General features: G+C 40.3%; 1 protein-coding gene across 1 annotated transcript in view; it reads left to right on the top strand.

The window, feature by feature from the left end:
* Positions 1-19,823, top strand: part of usp31 (ubiquitin specific peptidase 31) — a 300,296-nt gene that overhangs the window by 256,912 nt on the left and 23,561 nt on the right. The gene's annotated exons all lie outside the window — the stretch shown is intronic.

Below are 19,823 nucleotides of genomic sequence, written 5' to 3'. Positions count from 1 at the left end.
GAATGTAGATAGTGAAGAATGCTAATAAAATTGTCTCCTTAATTCCAAATGGAGACACAGTTGACCGAGTAGTTTCCAGTGTAGTTAAGAGCAGGTAAAACTTGAGGCTGGCTTGCGAAAGAATAGTTCTTTATTCTGGATGTAACAACAGAGTTCTGGTTACCCTGTTGTACGCACAGCACAGCACAGTGTTGCAAGGTGAAACCAAGGTAAGAAACTGAAGCCAAGATCTGGGAAACTCCTGGCTAATTATAATACCAGAATATACATTCACGTCTGGGGTCAAATTGGAGGGGGGGGAAACAGGCAGTGATATAGCCTTATTCAATTAAGACGTCTTGTGGGGGAACAATTAGTTAGGTACACCATTTGCTGTTGTAAGGTGACAACATTCTGTCTGCTTACAATAAACATCCTGTCCCGCAGTTTCTGCAGTATTAAACAAAGAACCAAAAGAATGACATACAGAAAACCACTAAAATCTAACAATAGTTTAAAAGTTGTTGATAGACAGCTAGTTTAATAGATATAGTTCAATGATAGTTTAAAAGTAGACCGTTTAACAGTTGAATGTAAATAGTTTAAAAGTTGTTGACAGACTGAAAGTTTAATGAATGTTGCTTTTCAAATAGTTTAATGGCTGTGTATAGGTAGATATTTGACGATAACTGAAAGTTGGAATGGCTCTAATGTTTGCTAGCAGTTATGGTAACAATTTTAACTATGCTAACAATGTTAACTATGTTAAACATGCTTCTTAGCTAACTTAGCTAATGTTTTCTAGCAGTTTTGCTAAAAAGTGATAACAATGTTAACTATGCTAACCATGTGATTTAGCTAATTTAGCTAATATTTTTTAGCAGTTATGCTAACCATGCTAACTATGCTAACCATGTTACTTAGCTAACTTAGCTAATGTTTTCTAGCTGTTTTCTTAAAAATGCTAACTATGCTAACAATGTAAACTATATTAACCATGTGACTTAGCTAACTTAGCTAATCATTTTAAGTAGTTATGCTAACAATGTTAACTATGCTAACCATGTTACTTAGCTACAGTGGGTAGGAGTCATAGTTGATGACAAGTGACAGTTACAATGGCTGAACAGTTAAAAAGTTCACTAGTTTAAAGGGTTAAATTGTTTAACAGTGAAATATTGTAGTGAGGACTATTTTGAAACAGTTTTTGGCAGAGGAAGCAGTTGAACAGGATGTGTAGTCTTAATAGAGCCAGTTTGTATGCTTGAGACTGGCAGTTGCTCCAGGTGGCCTGACCACCTGGCATAGGATTCTAATTGCTTAACGGCTCTATTGTGTTGTCATCAGCCCAATGTTAAGTCTATGGGGAAATTTTTAACAGTTTTTAATTAATAGTTTAAAAAGTTTAAAAGTTACAAAGATGATACGTACATAGCACTCATGTCCTAAGTAAGACCTACGTAACATAGTTTGAATAAAGTTTCTACATTAAACAGTTGAAGCTGCATTAAACGCATTAGAAGAAGAAGAAGAAGAAGCCTAAAAAGAACAGTACAGTGCATTTTCATGCACTGTAATAATAACTTGGACTTATAGCTCCTTTCATGGTACCCAAGGTCGCTTCACAAATTTGGGGTGGGTGGGGGGTTAAGGGTTAAGGGACTTAGTGAAAAGGAATGTTTTGAGGTGCTTTTTGAACATGGGCAGGGACGGGGTAGAGTGGACATGGAGTGGTAGACTATTCCAGAGTGTGGGAGCATTGACAGAGAAAGCCCTGTCCCCAAAAGTCTGCAACCTGGTGCGGGGGGGTGGCCAGCAGGTCCTTGTCAGAGGACCGCAGGGAATGCGACTGAGTGTAGGGGTGGATAAGATTTGTGAGGTATTGTGGTGAGAGTCCATGGAGAGATTTGTAGGTGAGCAGGAGGATCTTGTAGGCGATGCGTAACTTAACTGGCAAACAATGGAGCTGTTGGAGGATGGGGGTGATATGCTGCCAGGGCTTTGTGTGGGTTAGAACCCCGGCAGCTAAGTTCTGGAATGCTGGAGTCTGCTAAGGGCCAAGAAAGGCCAATCTTATTACACAAGCGGGTAAGCTAACTATTAGTGAATTACAATAGTCCAGCTTGGAGATGACCACGGTTTAAACAAGAAGTTGTGTGGAATCTTGTGTCAGATAAGGTCTGATCTTCCTAATGTTGTAAAGCATACTGTACACTGACATGATTTTGCAATAGAAGCTACATGCTCAGAGAAATTAAGTCGGTCACGCCCAAGTTACGTGCCGAACTAGTTGGGGTTAGTGAAGTTGAGTCAAGCTGGATGTTAATCTTTTGGGGAATAGCTGTTTTAGCTGGAAACACCAAAAAAATTTAGACAAGATATCCTTTATAGTGCAACAAAAAGAAACATTCTCCAGTGCATCATTACTGCATATGATGCTGAAAGGGAACCCTAGGACAAATCCTTAGCTATGAACTGATTAATGTACTGTAGCTATTGCAGATAGCGATGGTTATTTGTGAAGTGGAAATAAGTCTATCCTCACTCAAGTGCTGTCTAGCAATGTGGAATGTCCAGTAGTGATCACTGCAAAAACTGCTCATTCAACACTGGTAATAGATGCTCAAGATCTAGTTATGTCTTTAGGACACCCATCTGACTGCATCACATTTAAGAAGTATGCCGGAAAGTTTGTAAGAAACTGTTGTATTGTTATTTGGTATTTGTTGTGTGTTAGCAAATGATGTTAACTATCAAAGAAATAGACCTAATGTAGGAATGCACACAGATATTGCAACAGATAATGATGTAGGCCTATCTGATTAAGACCGGAGTGGTTGAAACATACTTATTAAATTACACTGGGAGCAAAGAAGACTATCTTCACTTTTTTCCCTTTGCAACTGTCAAAGAAATCCCATAAACACAGGAAGGGTAGCCTACATCAGATGGCCTAAAGATTAGGCTCTTCTGCATAGCATTAAGTGACTTGCATGCAGTAATTTGAACACTGACCTTGATCTAGCCTACCTTGGCTATTTAAAGGTAATTTATTGCCAAAACACCACACGATATAAATGAGCTATAACAAACAATAAAGGACTTAATCACACACAAACTACTATTTTACTGACTACAAAAATAAATATAAACGCAAGCGGTAATTAACGGGGTCCGAGCAAAACGAACATGAGATAGCATAGCTTTTTAGTTTACATATGCTTTGATTGTTTGGGCCCAATTGTTCAATCGGATCGAATTTCGGTTAACGGATTTCAGTTACCGGATTTTGGCTATCGGATTGGATCAAATCTTGAAAATGGGTTGTTCAAAGGGAAACAAGGATCATGAAATTGAGTTAGCTTCGCTGCTAGGCCCCCATTGTTTTACTAGTTTTTCCTATTATTGGGGGCCAAGCAGCGAAGCTGCAGGAACCCATTGAGCTAGTAGCTTTTCCTATTATTATTCTGCCATTGGGGTCTATGGCAGCCCATAGAACGCCTGGCTAAAGAGTTCAGATTTTTTGGCAGAAAGTTTCAGGACACTCCACTGACCACTCACACTTATTTACGGACCTCTAAACCCAGCCATCTAGCGCCACCAACAGGTCAAAATCTGGCCGAAAATTGAATCGCTGGGTCTAAAGTTATGAAATTTGGTACACTGATTCAGCACTGTCCCATGATCACTCTCACCAATTTACAGAACTCTATGCCCAACACTCTAGCGCCACCAATGGGTCAAAACTGGATTGCATTAACGCATGTGACCATTGAACGGTGCATCCGATTTTCACAAATCAGGCACCGTTGGAATCCTTGGACTGACCTAAGTTCACTGACTCCTATTACGTCACTTTCCGCCATATTGGACCTCCGCCATATTGGATTTAGTCCAAACTCTACGAAAAGTTTCAGCGGTTACAAATTTCAGAACTTGGCGGAGATGATCTTCTGCCCGAGCCGCACAAACGATACTTGTCAGATTTTTCAATTTCATTTTTGTTTGCCCGTGACAGCCAATCAAATATGGTGATGAAGCCGCCAAACAAGAAGTGGACTAACATCTCTGTGACGCTTTGAGTTAACATAACAAAACTCGATACCATTAGTCAGGACACTGTCCCAATCACTCACAGCATTTTTTATGCATATACATTGAACACTCTAGCGCCACCACCAGTTCAATGCTGGACATGCGTTCATGTGCATGATCCTTGACTCTTTTGTCTGATTTTCAGAATTGAGGTAGTGTCTGAATCCTTGGACCATACAAAGTTCATCGGCCCCTATTCCGTCACTTTCCGCCATATTGGACCTCCGCCATATTGGATTTAGTCCAAACTCTACGAAAAGTTTCGGCGGTTACAAATTTCATCCGATTTTCACAGAACTTGGCAGAGATGATCTTCAGACCGAGCCGCACAAACGATACTCGTCAGATTTTTTAATTTCATTTTTGTTTGCTCGTGACAGCCAATCAAATATGGCGATGAAGCCGCCAAACAGGAAGTGGACTAACATCTCCGTGGCACTTTGAGTTAACATAACAAAACTCGATACCATTAGTCATGACACTGTCCCAATCACTCACAGCAATTTTTATGCATATATATTGAACACTCTAGCGCCACCACCAGTTCAATGCTGGACATGCGTTCATGCGCGTGATCCTTGACTCTTTTGTCTGATTTCACAATTGAGGTAGCGTCTGTGTCCTTGGACCATCCCGAGTTCATCGACTCCTATCCCGTCACTTTCCGCCATATTGGACCTCCCCCATATTGGATTTAGTCGAAACACTACGAAAAGTTTCAGTGGTTACAAATTTCATCCGATTTTCACAGAAGTTGGCGGAGATGATCTTCAGACCGAGCTGCACAAACGATACTTGTCAGATTTTTTAATTTCATTTTTGTTTGCCCGTGACAGCCAATCAAATATGGTGATGAAGCCGCCTAACAGGAAGTGGGCTAACATCTCGGCTATGCTTTAATGTATGAAGTCCAAACTTGGTACAGGGACTTGGTATCTGATTGTGAGGACGCACTACGAAATTGGCATCATGTGGCCTCTATAGGGGCGCTGTAATACAGGAAGTGAGCTTGTATCTCAGCAACGCTTTGGTGTAAAAAGTCCAAACTTGTTATAAGGACCTGTTACCTGATTATGATGACACACTAGGAAATTGGAATCATTTGGCCTCTATAGGGGGCGCTGCAATACAGGAAGTGAGCTCCTATCTTAGCAATGCTGTGATGTATTAAGTCCAAACTTGGTACAGGGACTTGGTACCTCATTGTGAGGACACAGTAGGAAATTGGCATCATTTGGCCTCTATAGGGGGCGCTGTAATACAAGAAGTGGGCTCATATCTCAGCAACGCTTCGTTGTATGAAGTCCAAACTTGATACAGGGACATATTAGCTGATTGTGAGGACATGCAAGGAAAGTGGTCTCATTTGACCTCTAAGGGTGCTGTAATAAAGAAAGTGAGCTCACATCTCAGCAACACTTTGGTGTATGAAGTCCAAACTTGGTAGAGGGACATGGTAGCTGATTGTGAGAACGCACAAGGACATAGGTGTAATTTGGCCTCTAGGGGCGCTGTAACAAAGTAAATGAGCTTATTTCTCAGCCATTCTTTATCCAATTGCAATCAAACTTGCTGTGAGTGCTTGCTCATGGCATGCCAATGCCATTCCTGCTATAGCGCACTGCTTGGCCCCCACATTGCTGCTTGCAGCTATATTTATTGGGGGCCAAGCAGCGAAGCTGCGAAGGCACCCATTGAGTTACTAGCTTTTCCTATTATTATTATACTTCCGTCATTGGAGTCTATGGCAGCCCATAGAACGCCTGGCTGAAAAGTGCAGTTTTTTTGGCAGAAAGTTTCGGGACACTCCACTGACCACTCACACTCATTTACAGACCTCTAAACCCAGCCATCTAGCGCCACCAACAGGTCAAAATCTGGCCGAAAATTGAACCACTGGGTCTAAAGTTATGAAATTTGGCACACTGATTCAGCACTGTCCCATGATCACTCTCACCAATTTCCAGAACTCTATGCCCAACACTCTAGCGCCACCAATGGGTCGAACCTGGATTGCATTTACGCATGTGACCATTGAACGGTGCGTCCGATTTTCACATATCAGGCACCGTTGGAATCCTTAGACCGACATAAGTTCAATGACCCCTATTACGTCACTTTTCGCCATATTAGACCTCCGCCATATTGGATTTAGTCCAAACTCTACGAAAAGTTTCAGCGGTCACAAATTTCATCCGATTTTCACGGAACTTGGTGGAGATGATCTTCTGCCCGAGCCGCACAAAAGATACTTGTCAGATTTTTCAATTTCATTTTTGTTTGCCCGTGACAGCCAATCAAATATGGCGATGAAGCCGCCAAACAGGAAGTGGACAAACATCTAGGTGACGCTTTGAGTTAACATAACAAAACTCAATACCATTAGTCAGGACACTCACTGGCGCCTTAATGCAGGGGCTTACCTGGGCTTCAGCCCAGGGGCCTCGACCAATCAGGGGCCTCCTAATAATAATAATGATAATCAATAATAATAAACGTCGTGTCCGTATTCGCGGCGTCATTAGCCTACTCTGGAGCCGAGCTAGCCTAAATAATTGAGCACATCGTACTGCTCTACAATTAGGCTACATCCATGCAGAGGCCCCCTTTGTCTTCTCCAATTCTAAAATGTTACAAAATGTAACAAAACGTAATAAATCCCAACGGGTGTAGAGGAGCTAGAGGAGAGGCTGAAACTGACTGACACACTTATCATACAAACTCTGGAGATAACGTGGGTAGGTATGAAGCAACGATAAACGAATGACGTGGATTCCTGTAACTGTCCATGAAAACAGAAGGCATAGCAGGTAAATATCGTAACAAATAGCCTGGAAATGAAACGGCTTTAAAAACATGTATTTCACTTGTCTCATTGGAGCGAACGCAGAACATGGGCTGTGGCGCAAATAAATGAATTAGTGATCTGCATCTCCGTTCACCAACAGCTAAGTTTGTGCTAACCCATTCGCACATATACGTCTATGTTATGTTTTCTCCATTTTTAACGTGAGATATGTCTCCATGTAGTGTAGTGATAATGCATAAGGTAGCCATGTTCGCGTCACATGAGCCAGCTTGTTCTGTAGGCTAAATTTCTGTCCCTCCCAAACTGCGTTAAACTGGTGTGTTAAGTAGACAGAATTTCAAAAAAACTCCTGGGGAACCCCCCGACACGACAAACACATGCACTTTTGAAAAGCTTTTAAACGTCCATGTGTACCCATCTTTTAACTTAGCCTACAGCCAGTGTTGTAAAAGTTCAACGCTTGTTTTCGTGCAGTAGGCTAGCCTTTTTGATAAGCGATGTCATGGGTAGGCTGACGTGATTCGAGGGCTTTCTGTTCCTGTTTATGTAAAGGTTTTACATGCTGAATAATGATAGGCTACACTGCATGTTATTAACCAAAAGCGCACGCTATGTGTCGGGTCAGATCGCGGGCCGGGTATCATATATAAATAATATTTGCGGTTGGGGGGGGTCCTTAAAAAACATGTAGCCCAGGGGCCTCGGGTGGTATTAAGGCGCCCCTGAGGACACTGTCCCAATCACTCACAGCAATTTTTATGCATATACATCGAACACTCTAGCGCCACCACCAGTTCAACGCTGGACATGTGTTCAGGTGCGTGATCCTTGACTCTTTTGTCTGATTTTCACAATTGAGGTAGCGTCTGAATCCTTGAACAATCTCGAGTTCATCGACCCCTATCCCGTCACTTTCCGCCATATTGGATCTCCCCCATATTGGATTTAATACAAACTCTATGAAAACTTTCAACGGTTACAAATTTCATCCGATTTTCAAGGAACTTGGCAGAGATGATCTTCTGACAGAGCCGCACAAAGGATACTTGTCAAATTTTTTAATTTCAAGTTTATTTGCCCGTGACAGCCAATCACACATAGCTATGATGCCGCCTAACAGGAAGTGGGCTAACATCTCAGCTACGCTTTAATGTATGTCCAAACTTGGTACAGGGACTTGGTATCTTATTGTGAGGACGCACTACGAAATTGGCATCATGTGGCCTCTATAGGGGGCGCTGTAATACAGGAAGTGAACTCGTATCTCAGCAACACTTCGGTGTATGAAGTCCAAACTTGGTACAGGGACATATTAGCTTATTGTGAGGACATGAAGGAAAGTGGTCTCATTTTGCCTCTAGGGGTGCTGTAATAAAGAAAGTGAGCTCACATCTCAGCAACAATTTGGTGTATGAAGTCCAAACTTGGTAGAGGGACATGGTAGCTGATTGTGAGAACGCACAAAGACATTGGTATAATTTGGCCTCTTGCTGTAAGTGCTTGCTCATGCCATGGCAACGCCATTCCTTCTATAGCGCTCTGCTAGGCCCCCGCATTGCTGCTTGCAGCTATATTCTATTCTTGGTTTTGATCTGGATAAAACCTTCACTTTGTGTTGTTTAAAACTTTTGAGTTGGATTGGAATAAATTTGATCCATAAAATTAGGATTACCCTGTGCTGTAACGTTATAGTGTGGTAACTTCCACAACCCAACAGTATTGTAACAGTACTGTATTCTAGTGTGCTAATCTCCACAACCCAATATTATTCTAACAATACTCTATTCTACAGGACTATGCATTTGTCGTGGATAAGATGAAGGGTCTGATAATGGAAGGCAGTGTTTCCCACAGAATTGAATTGTATTTGTGGTGGTAGGTGAAGGGGGGGGGGGGGGGGTTCTGTGTTGGAGTCAATAAGATGAACAGCCTACAATTATAGTTATACTTGCCTTGCACAACAAGTCCTGCCAAGTACAGTAGCTGTAACATTATAGTGTGCTAACCTCCACAACCCAACAGTATTCTAACAGTATTCTATTCTAGTATGCTAACCTCCACAACCCAACTGAAGGAACTGTAGGGGGCGATGTGGGTCGAGGTAGAGTGAGTGTGTGGCGAGCAGGCAGAGCCTTGGTCAGAAGGCTCAATGGTATGGAGTGATACGGAGATGGCAGGTTTCAGTGCAACACAAGTGAACTTTATTTGAGTTTCAATTCATCTGTTCTTTTGTTCTTTACTTGTATGTGTGCTGCATCAAAGAGGAAACAAACAGAACATGGAGTAATCAGTGAAATGGGGTAAATCAGTACAGATCCCAACTCACAAACAAACCAATTGACATTTGAACAATAAACTGAAATCATGGCTATATAAGGTACAACTAAACAATACTTGACATCCCAAGTCAACCAACATCATCTAATCATCTCTCACATGGGACTCGAACACACCAAACCAACAAACAAAGACCATAACTTTACACATGATGGCATAGCTAAACATAGTAAACACACAACAAGGAAATATTCCAAGCATTTGACAATAAAATGAAGGGCTTTCCTAAAAGAGTACACCTGAAAACTTTTTGAAATTCTGGTGCAATTAGACATTTGTAGAGATGAACACTAATGGATGAAATATAAATATTATAGACGTAATGATGAAGGAAAAATAGTAAACAAAGAAGTTCCCCTAAATGTAATAGAGAGTCCTGGCATTCTGATTCTTGGCAACTGATGAGTGTGAATGTTGATTGGCTGATGTCATTCAGGTGCTGTTCAATGGTGTGAATCTTAAACGACAAATCTTAAAGCTTTAACAGGGATTCGAACACTCAACCTAAGAAACACCAGTACAAGGCATTATCCCACTGAGCCACTAACAATCATACACATTGGGCAATCACATTCACATGGTGAAAATGTGCGTTGGTAAACACACAAGAAAATCTTCAAGCATACATTTGACAATAAAATGAAGGGCTCTCCTGAAAGAGTACACCTGAAAACTTTTTGAAATTCTGGGGCAATTAGACAGTTGTAGAGAAGAACACTAATGGAGGAAATATAAATATGATAGACTTAATGATGAAGGAAAAATAGTAAACAAAGAAGTTCCCCTAAATGTCAGAGTGTCTCAGCATTCTGATTCTTGGCAACTAATGACTGTGTATGTTGATTGCCTGATGTCATTCAGGTGCTGCTCAATGGTGTGAATCTTCAATAACCAATAGTATTCGAGCCTAAAGCTCTACCGGGGATTCGAACTCTCAACCTAACAAACACCAGCACTAGGCATTATCCCACTGAGCCACTGACAATCCTACATATATCAGGCAGTCACATTCACATGGTGAAAATGTGTGTTGGCAAACACACAACATCAAGAAAATTCCTAGCATACATTTGACAATAGAATTAAGGGCTTTATAAAAAGGAGTACAGACTTTTGTGAGGCTTTGTCTAAACATTGTGTGTGAGAATTTTGGTGAAGATCTGATAATTTTTGAAGCCTGTGAAACTGTTGTGATGTGATGATGTGTCATGAAAATGCCAGGCTGAATCTTACGTTGAGATCTTTTATTAATAACTCAGATAACTCATACGTAACTCATGCTCCTAGCATCTTCACGAATATAACAAACTCTGACTTCGCAGAGAGTCTGGCCTAGATCCATAGGCGTACGTTTATTTCCGGGTGGGAGGGCACAGTTTGAGGTTTAAAATCATTGGAGTTCCTTTGAACCAATCACTAACAACCGGCGTTTCGTCATACAGAGAAGTTTCACTGCAGCACGCCCATAACAAGCACGGGTGCATCTTATCAGCAAACAATCACATGTTTCATCTGGATAACTCTCGCCAAAATGCATCATATAGTGTTTTGTGAATCTACCCAAGTCAAACTTTCATATAAATGCATAAGTACGTCCAAAGCGCCACTTTTAAGCTTGTATGCGTTGTCGTTTTCGGGTGAAATGACCTTTTGAATGGGATTCCTATAGGGCTACTACTTTTTTGATACAATCGCGTCAAAATCGCTATTTTTCAAACACTATGAAGGCTGGACACAACATGAAACTTTGATCGAAGTATCATCAGTGTCTCTACACATGAACTCGAGCATTGAGAACATTGTTGGTGTACACAGAGTTTACTAAAAGAGAGGTTTTGAACAACTCACTTGTTTTTTTCTGCTTGCTGCCATCTTGCCATCTTTCAAGGAGCGAGTTGTCCAAAATCTTTCTTTTTAGTAAACTATGTGTACACGAACAATGTTCTTAATGCTCGAGTTCATATGTAGAGACATTGATGATGCTTCGATCAATCAAAGTTTCAAGTTATGTCGAGCCTTCTTAGTGTTTGAAAAATAGCGATTTTGACGCGACCATGTAGCCTACTAAACTACAGTTTAACTCGGGTACGTTCATAGCCTATTTGAAGTGACAAAATCTATGACTAAAATTTAGCTGACGATATAACATCCTACTCCACTGTGACTTCGTTCGTGACACTCCTGTTAATAGGCTAAACTATTATTCACATTTGCTCAAAGATTTCATAAGTATAAGCCCTTTTCGCTCCCTACGTTGTATTCCAAGCGATCTGCTTCAGTGGCGGGGACGTTGTAATTGAAACACCATGCCTGGGTACGTAATCGCTCTCAGGGACGCCCTCTGTTCGCTGGTTGGTCGGCTGCCCAACTGCCGAAGTAAACGAGCGCGAATCAACCTATTCCAGACGGAGTACTGTAGGGAGAAGAAATCGCCCGGAAGTACGTAGGCAGCCCGAGGCCAGGCTAGTAACTTTTGTGAGGCTTGGTCTAAACATTGTCTGTGAGAATTTTGGTGAAGATTTGATTATTTTTGAAGAGTGTGAAACTTTTTATAATGTTTGGCTTTTCCATGAAATTGTGACAAAAGTAAACATTGTTAGACCATAAGACCAGGGCCAAAAAGATACATCTGAGTTAAGAGATTAATATTATGAAAGAATTTTGAGTCTTGGAATTAAAATAGCCCCACATCATCACATACCCTTCACCATACCTAGAGATTGGCATGGTGTTATTTCAGTTAGCCTATTAGCTGGTTTGATTTGCATTGAGCTCAATGAGCATCAAACCAGCTAATAGGCTAACTGAAATAACACCATGCCAATATCTAGGTATGGTGAAGGGTATGTGATGATGTGGGGCTATTTTAATTCCAAAGGCCAAGGTAACTTTATCAGGATGCACAGTATTCTGGATCCATGAAATAACTGGCCTTTAAAAATGAAAATGAATTTAACATAGGGGTGTGAATACTTCACAATACCCCTGTATTTTAAGGAAGAACATTTATTTATTTATGATACATTATTCATTCACTAAGAAAATTGGTGTCCTTAAAGGTTAGATATTTCCTCATTTTTCACTTAAGGCATTAAGATCAATTTCCAAAAGATGATTTTATATTCCTCTTTTCAGTCAACTTTAGCATGGGTGCCAATACTTTTGGCCATCACTGTATTCTAAGTTGAAGGTTATCTGTGCAACTTGTTATTGTGATGAAATGCATTACGGAACTGTAATCATGTTCCCATTAAATACATTAATAAACTATAGTATGGTTTCTTTAATGCTCAAACATGTATTTAGTGTATTTAGAGAACACTTTTATTTGGTTTTAGTGATTACTTTTGAAATCAACCCAATTTAGGGAAAAATAAGCAAAGAAAATCGCTAAAATTCTGTTAAAAAATGTTAAAATGCTGATTATGTGGCTTAGAACTCAGAATTGAGCTTGGTAAACAAAATATTCAGAATCAGCACCCTCAAATTAGGTAAGAAGGGTGGTTTACCAACTTTTTCTCAAATTTGCTGTCAGAAGTTCTCTTCTGTGAAGCTTCTCTCCGTCTATGACTGTTGGGACTGTTGCAGGAGATGTAGTAGGCCTATCAGCCATCAGCTCATCAGGGGGTAATATTGTGGAAACAACTGAAAAAACGTTGGGTAGGCCTAGGCTAAATATATGGTCCATACTGTAGCATAGGCCTACTGGCGCGCATAACTCAAAGCTAGAGTTTAGATTCTCTGCCCGAGCCCGCGGGCCGGGTGGGGTCGATATTTCCAACCACTATCATTGGGCCGGGTTGGGCTAGGTCTTGATCAAGCATTTGTGTGTGTTTTTAAAAAAAAATCATTAGCCTACTTGGGTGGGGGGGCTAAAGCTAGGGCATATATATATTTAGCAAAGTAGGCCTAAGTAACAAATGTCATACAAGTTAGTCTACAAAGTTACAAAATGTCATTACAGTGCATGAAAATGCACTGTACTGTTCTTCCTAGGCATTTTATTATTCTTCTTCTAACGCAGTTAATGCAGCTTCAACCGTTTAACGTAGAAACTTAAACAAGCCCTATGCAGGTCTGGTTATTCCTTCGCTGTTTCTGGGTTTTCGCCTGATTTGGGCTCGCATTATTCACGACATAGCTCCCCCTGCAGCTTCGGTAGCAAGTGACTGCTACGCTAAACCCCCAATAGCTAGCGAGCTAGCATCAATAAACCAAGCTAAACACATAGGGCTCACAATAAAACGGTCGAGCAAAAATCACATTACAAAAACGAAGTTCACCCAAAGGTAGGCTACTTACAATTTCAACAGCAACAAAGCCAAGTCGGAGTCCGTTTTGCAGTCTTCTTAGAAACTACAATCTGACTAAATCTGACTACATTTTCGAGTATTTCCGCCGAGTTACATCCGGATGTGTTCCGACCGTGACCAGAAAGTTGCATATTCGGTTTTTCCGCGGAGAAGCACTAGGGGGAGACGAAGCACCCACCAAACGACCCAAAAAGTGTTGTAGAACCATCAGAACGACTCTCAACCTGCATAATTAAGGTCATTTTTGCTAAAATTGTTGCATAGGACCTCTTTAATTCAAACTATGTTACGTAGGTCTTACTTAGGACATGTGGGCTTTGTATTTTTCAGCTTTGTAACTTTTATACTTTTTAAACTATTAATTAAAAACTAGTCAAAATTTTTCCCATAGACTTAACATGGGCTGATGACATCACAATAGAGCCGTTAAGCAATTAGAATCCTAGGCCAGGTGTTCCGGCCACCTGCATCGACTGTCAGTTTCTCAGGCTTTAAGCATACAGACACATTCTCTTAACCCTTAAAGGAGTACCGTCACACCGGTGTGACGGGAATGTTGGGAAATTAACATTCTAAAGAATATCTGGGTTCATTGAATTCAACATAGAATTTTAGAACCTTCAATTGTTGCGGAACTTAGAATGTTCAAAAACCTACACCTTTAAGGGTTAATAAGACTAGGCCTACACATCTTGTTCAACTGTTTCCTCTGTTCACAACATAATTTAACCATTTAAACTATCCACCTATTTAACTGTTCAGTCATTCCAACTATATTAAACCTCATTTACCTAGCAAATCATTTAACCACTTAAACTATCCACCTATTTAACTGTTCAGTCATTCCAACTATATTAAACCTCATCTAGGCCTACCTCGCAAATAATTTAACCTTTTAAACTATCCACCTATTCAACTGTCATTCCAACTATATTAAACCTCATCTACCTAGTTCAGTCATTCCAACTATATTAAACCTCATCTACCTAGCAAATAATTTAACCTTTTAAACTATCCACCTATTTAACTGTTCAGTCATTCCAACTATATTAAACCTCATCTACCTAGTTCAGTCATTCCAACTATATTAAACCTCATCTACCTAGCAAATAATTTAACCTTTTAAACTATCCACCTATTTAACTGTTCAGTCATTCCAACTATATTAAACCTCATCTACCTAGTTCTGTCATTCCAACTATATTAAACCTCATCTACCTAGCAAATAATTTAACCTTTTAAACTATCCACCTATTTAACTGTTCAGTCATTCCAACTATATTAAACCTCATCTACCTAGTTCAGTCATTCCAACTATATTAAACCTCATCTACCTAGCAAATAATTTAACCATTTAAACTATCCACCTATTTAACTGTCCAGTTATTCCAACTATATTAAACCTCATCTGCCTAGCAAATAATTTAACCTTTTAAACTATCCACCTTTTTAACTGTTCAGTCATTCCAACTATATTAAACCTCATCTACCTAGTTCAGTCATTCCATATTAAACCTCATCTACCTAGTAGGGCTGCACGATATTAGGAAAATATGCGATAACATTATTGAGTACTGCGATAACGATATAACTTGCGATATTTAAATATTTAATGTTTTTCTCCATTCTACTTGCTGCTAACATAGACTGTAGGGTTGGGGGGGGGGGGGTAAATGTATAATTACAGAAATAAATGTATAATTTTCTACATAAACAATATAAATATACTGGTCAAAAAATTAAGGGGACACTTCAATCATACACTGGATTGGTGCTCTGACACTGTTTGGTTCTGAGCATAAGAAAAACTTTTAAGGCGAGTGTTTTATTTTGCAAGAACTGTCAGACATTCTGTGAATGTAGTTTGAGAATGGAGAGAAGGGTGGAAGGTTTCAAAAAATGGGTTTTAACAATTGTGAAAAACTGTAAGTGTTCCTTTAATTTTTTTGAGCAGTATATTATGTAGCCTAGGCTTTAAATGGCCTGATGAAAGTGGACAGCTAAGATACCTACTGACTAGGCTATTGAAGTTGTGTGGAAGATGTGCTCCAAGAAAATCCTCGTAAAAGACGGATAGACAGCCAATCTGAATACTTGTGCACCAACCAGCGGAATATTCCACATTGCCAGCCTTCGCTGGGCCTAGCAAAAAAACTAGGCCTACTTAAGCTATATCGCGGCGGTCACTCATCTAAAATCTTAAGTAGCCCTGTCTAACCTCATACGCTGCGCATCCCACGTTATTAGGCTACCGGCATGCCGACTACGAGGGCAGCAAAAAGTGAAAGTAAGTGGCTGCGATCGCACAGTCCAGGCTAACGAAGTAGGCTAAACAACTTTTACAAATAATCCTGATTACCTCTCTGCTGCTGTCTGGGGCTTTTGCTAAATGCAAATCATGAAATACAAGCCTTACAGTGAAAATAGATAGGCTATCTTTTGATCCTATAACAACAACGAAAGAAATTGTTTATTTTAACACGGTGGAGAAGGACGCATTTGGCGCTGTGTTTGTAATATGTCGTCCTTTATAAAACCAAAATATTTCCATATAACAGACGTGCTTTTCCTTTAGTCACCAATTCCTCTTCACCTAAGTGTAGCCTACCTCGCTTGACTCACTATCTTTAGCCATCACGACTTAGCTCTTGCCTCAACACCTAAAACACCACACACCTAAACTGGTAGGGGACGGGCTTCTAGGGCTGCATGACAGCATCGGTTTGGTAAAATATGTTGACATTCAGAATGTGAATACATCATAGACTGTAGGCCATGGAATGCGCACGGCACAGAAAATGTATCAAAATGTATCGAAAATTAAGTAATCTTTGCAGTATGTCCATCGCAAGCGTTGATATCGCGATAACGATAGATTTTAGATATATCGTGCAGCCCTACTACCTAGCAAATAATCTAACCTTTTAAACTATCCACCTATTTAACTGTTCAGTGATTCCAACTATATTAAACGTCATCTACCAAGTTCAGTCATTCCAACTATAGCCTATTAAACCTCATCTACCTAGCAACCAATATAGTTTATTTTTACTCTGTATGATATTTTACATCATATTTTTGCATTTTCATGCACTGTATTTCCTTCAGGAAATGCTTTTCTAGTTTGTAATGTCATCTTACACATCACACGTGTCATGCGCAGCTTCTCCTCCACTCGCACGCATCACACCAGGCCTGCAGTGCTGTATTGTGTAGCTTAAGTGCAATGTAGAGCTTGAAGATGTAAATAAAAAATAAAATCAGGAAAAATAACTTTGATCAAGTTTGGAGGAAAGTTGGAGGTATGGAACCATTTTGAACAAGTCAGGGCAGTGACAACATGTGTTGGCTTTGTTGTGTGCATTAAGTGCGGCACGATGCTCGCCTGACAGCAAAAAAACGGGGACTTACAATGAACAGACACGTGAAGCAGGCTTGCCATGGCAAAAATAATTATAGTCAGCCTTTAATGTCCTCTTTTGTCACTTCTCCAAGCATACCCCTAAAAGCAAGGCAAGCCCTCAGAGAGAAATGCATTGAGTTTTGCTGCAGGGACATAGTTTTGTAAGTGGCTTACGTTTCTTCATTCGGATTAATTTGCGATCCATTCCATTCCGAACAAACAAACAACGTAGTTTACATTCTTTCTTCCTCTGTTGCATTATTCATTAAGATAATTCTAAACAGATTTCTGTAGTTCAAACAACTCAGAATTGTAGTTGAGAGCGTCAGTTATAATGGCCCAAGTATTAAAAAAATGTCAGGTTTAATCAGGCTTGGGCTCATAATTACAGTTAATGTGTCGGGCCGGGTCAGGCTTGGGCACAACGTACACGGGCTCGGGTAGAGTCGGGCTTGATTTTCTGGGCCCGATCTACTCAAAGCGGCAACAGCCGGCGTTCCTAACCCTGCTCACAAGTGTCACCTGGTGGTTGTTTGGGTCATTGCAGCTTCACTGGGGAAATATAAATAAAAGACGCATGATTCACGGGTGAGGTCACGTGAGAATCACGCGTGAAGCCGGACAATTCCAAGTGGTACCCACTGTATGAACATGAATTGTTGTTTATAGGCAACATCAATTTAGTCGAGGTATAAAGACTAGGGCTGTCAAGCAATTCATTTTTGTTTTAAATCGCGATGAATCACTGAATTTTATAGTTAATCGCGATTAATCACATATTTTATCACAATTTTTATATGATTAAAATTCTATTATTTTGCATTTATTGAACTTTCCAGAAGTCCATATTATAAATATAAAGCAATTATTACCAGTGCATCTTGATTGAAATTCAAATGAAAACAAAGCAAGTTACTTTATTAACTTTACTTTAAGACGTAGGTTTATTTGATTATTTCAAATCAAATTTCAAAAGATGTGCAGCAGACCTGAGGCATCACAATGTATTCTTCAGAAATATAGCTGATATAAACTGAAATAAATGCTACAGCAGAAGTGCATGCACAAAATGTATAAGTATAAGTATATATACTCTTTTGATCCCGTGAGGGAAATTTGGTTTCTGCATTTATCCCAATCTGTGAATTAGTGAAACACACTGCACACAGTGAACACACAGTGAGGTGAAGCACACACTAATCCTGGCGCAGTGAGCTGCCTGCAACAACATCGGCACTCGGGGAGCAGTGAGGGGTTAGGTGCCTTGCTCCTTGCTTCACCCGGCAGCCAGAACGAGGCTACAGGGTACACTTGCCATTACACCTCAGTCCAACAGATGGTGATAATGCACTTTGTTTGCAAACTGCTCACCAGAAAAGCTCACCGAAAAAAAAGAAGGGTTCGCTGGCCTGTTCTTCTTCTTTAGTGAGTTTTTTTGTCAGTTTGCAAACAGAGTGCATTACCTCCACCCTCTGCTGGACTTAGGTGTAATGGCAAGTGTACCCTGTAGCCTCGTTCTGGCCGCTGGGTGAATAAGGCAAATAGCCGTTCAGTTGAAAAAAAAAGAACTTTTCATATTGAGAAATATGCACAAGTGTGCAAAATAGCCTAGGCCTAACACTAGGTCTACAGCACATTTCAATGAAGTGCATAACAAACAGAAATAGCCTAGTAGTCCATATCCCCTATTAAGTCAGGTTCTGCTCAAGGTTTCTTCCTGGAATATGGGAGTTTTTCCTTGCCACAGTTGCCATATGGCGTGCTTGTGGGGGGTAAGAGGGTTAAGGCTGCCAGTCTTATGACATGTCATTTTCTATATTTTTGATATGTTGCTGAGTGGATCATAAACGGCCCCAGCAATGAAGAAATGTGATTGATAATGACTGACTGACTATTATTTTGTTACATGCTTCAAATGTAAAGCACTTTGAGCTGCATTCTGTGTATGAAAGGTGCTATACAAATAAAGCTTATTATTATTATTATTATTATTATCTCCATGTTCAATTCACGTATAACAGTGTGAGTGTAGGCTAAACAATGTTTGGCTTGTACCCTAGATTAAAGCTTAAACTTGAAGTGCTTCTGTGATACACTGCTATTTTATACAGTCTATGGTGCACTGTCACTTGCCACACACATCAGCGCCAAAGTTTTTAACTGGCAAACACTGGATGAACAAGCAATTTAAAGCACCATTCAGCCGACCGGGAGTTCAGAACTGCGTTGGTGTTTATTATCTCTATTATCAGAAGCCTACTAGGAAGCAAAGTTCTTAGTAGAATCTTTGCTAGGAAGTGTCTGTGGCAGTTTGAGGACAAGAAATGGTGCATCAAAGTTTCAAAATAGTAGCAGTCAAAGAGGATTGTTGATAACAGAACAAGTGACGGTGTAAAATAAAAAATCTTTGGCGGCACACGATTAATGTGTTAGCCTACTACTCTTTGGCCGGCTCGCAAGCCCAAACAAGTGTGTGCGGCATGACTGTTGTTTTGTTTCCGGTCTAGCTAGATCCGGAGTGGTAGTTTTTCTAACGTTACTAGTTGTTGTAACAGCATGTTAAAAAAAACTACAAAATTTGCTAGGCCAAAAAGAACGTTAATCTCGCGATAAAAAAAGGTACGCCGTTAATAACCCATTTAACTGACAGCACTAATAAAGACCCCTGTATATCTTCATTAAGTACTTAAACTTTTGAACTAGCTGATAGCCCAATTAGCTCGTTTTGCCACTACCGGCTAGACACTGCAGTCAAATGGTTAGCGGTTTGGCCGTCCATGCCCCCGAGGCAACATTTCGCTGTTTCAAGGACGAGAACAAGAGTGTCCAAAGGGGTGAAAACCACTTTAAATCGGGTCACATTATTGAGTGTAGTGTGTCCGAGAGT

Source organism: Alosa pseudoharengus, unplaced genomic scaffold (assembly GCF_046254945.1).
Source record: "Alosa pseudoharengus isolate Yale_2024_CS ecotype anadromous, Long Island Sound unplaced genomic scaffold, YU_APseudo_1.1 YU_APseudo_1.1_scf_4, whole genome shotgun sequence".
Classification (NCBI taxonomy): Eukaryota; Metazoa; Chordata; class Actinopteri; order Clupeiformes; family Clupeidae; genus Alosa; species Alosa pseudoharengus.
This window is presented reverse-complemented; position numbering and strand designations above follow the sequence as displayed.